General features: G+C 47.3%; 1 pseudogene; it reads left to right on the top strand.

The window, feature by feature from the left end:
• The first annotated feature begins 510 nt into the window (after positions 1 to 510).
• LOC129692022 (SUMO-conjugating enzyme UBC9-like) lies at positions 511 to 975 on the top strand (annotated as a pseudogene).
• The last annotated feature ends 593 nt before the right edge of the window (positions 976 to 1,568 follow it).

Below are 1,568 nucleotides of genomic sequence, written 5' to 3'. Positions count from 1 at the left end.
TGAGAGCTTTCACGTCTTTCCTTTTGAAATGTTTTAAGTATTTTATTGTTTGAAATGATAACATAATAAATCATTCTTATTTGCACCATTCGTTCTTTTCGCTCGGTATCTTAGAGAAAACGTTGGTATTGAAAGTCAGTTTCAGTGTGTTTATCATAGTGCAGCATGTAGCACAACTCAGGATTACTAGCTATTCTACTAGAAAAGTACCCAAATACCAACAACGAGACAGGAGGAAAGAGCCAGGTGCCCCCCCCCCCCCTACTTCAAACCTGAGTATTTCTAAGCGGCTCTCTCTTGAGAAGCAGCCCCATTCCAGGGTACATATTACTTTCCTTCTCTTAGATATCTCTCCCCCTCTTTTTATTTATGTGTTTTAATTTGTATTAAAACCTTCTCTTAATAAATCCAAGGCCCGCTGGGGTCCTGCGCTCCAGGCTGCGTGCGACAGGGGTGGAGGGAGACAAAGGAGCACCGCCGTGATGTGACCCGGTCACCCAGGAGACTTTGACTATGTCATGGATTGCCCTCAGCCGACTTGCGCAGGAAAGGAAAGCTTGGAGGAAGGACCACCCTTTTGGCTTCGTGGCTGTCCCAACAAAGAACCCTGAAGGCACGATGAACCTGATGAATGGGGAGTGCGCTATCCCTGGAAAGAAAGGGGCTTGTCCAAGCGACGGATGCTTTTCAAATACGACTATCCATCCTCACCACCAAAATGTAAATTTGAGCCACCACTGTTTCATCCAAACGTGGATCCTTCTGGCACATTGTGCCTGTCTATCCTGGAGGAAGACAAGGACTGGGGGCCAGCTATCACGATCAAACAGACCTTACTAGGAATACAAGAACTTCTAAATGAACCAAATATTCAAGACCCAGCTCAAGCAGAGGCCTACACAATTTGCTGCCAAAAACAGAGTGGAATATGAGAAAAGGGTTGGAGCACAAGCGAAGATGGTTGCCCCCTCATAAGCAGCGGCCCTGTGGCTACAAGACGAGGAAGGGTCTGGTTTGGCAAGAACTTGCTTACAACCGTTTGCGGATCTAATTCGCTCCGTACAGTTACTAGTCGCCTGGGAGGGTTGAGCGGGCGCCATTTCCCATTTCCGTCACTGGCATACACAGTCTCAATTCGGTGAACTGCCTCAGTTTTTCATGCAGAGTCTCTTCCTTCAGTCTTTTGTATTTTTGATTGTTATGTAAAACTTGCTTTTATTTTAATATTGATGTCAGCATTTCAACTGCTGTAAAATGATAAACTTGTGTGTTTGGTAAGCCCCTAGGAGCTAGTTTCTTCGCGCTCTGGCCTCCAGCTGACTGTATGACAGAACCACACTGTCCCTCCCTCCCACCCTGGTCTTCTCGACAGGTACCAAGGCTGAGCCCAAGGGAACAGCACCTAGGAGTTTTCACAGCTTCTGCTAGGATGCGCCCAGGCCCCGTGCAGCTCCATTTTCCTCCGGTTCTTTGTAAATAGAGGTGTGTTCTGTTCTCCCTACCTGGGTCTTTGGGCCGTAAGGTACCAGGCACTCTGAAACCCTCTTGAAGTCGGAATCCAGCCTTCT

The sequence above is a fragment of the Psammomys obesus genome, unplaced genomic scaffold, assembly GCF_907164565.1.
Source record: "Psammomys obesus unplaced genomic scaffold, mPsaObe1.curated_primary_1811, whole genome shotgun sequence".
Classification (NCBI taxonomy): domain Eukaryota; kingdom Metazoa; phylum Chordata; class Mammalia; order Rodentia; family Muridae; genus Psammomys; species Psammomys obesus.
Note: the sequence above shows the minus strand (reverse complement) of the source record. Positions and strands in the feature narration are given on the sequence as shown.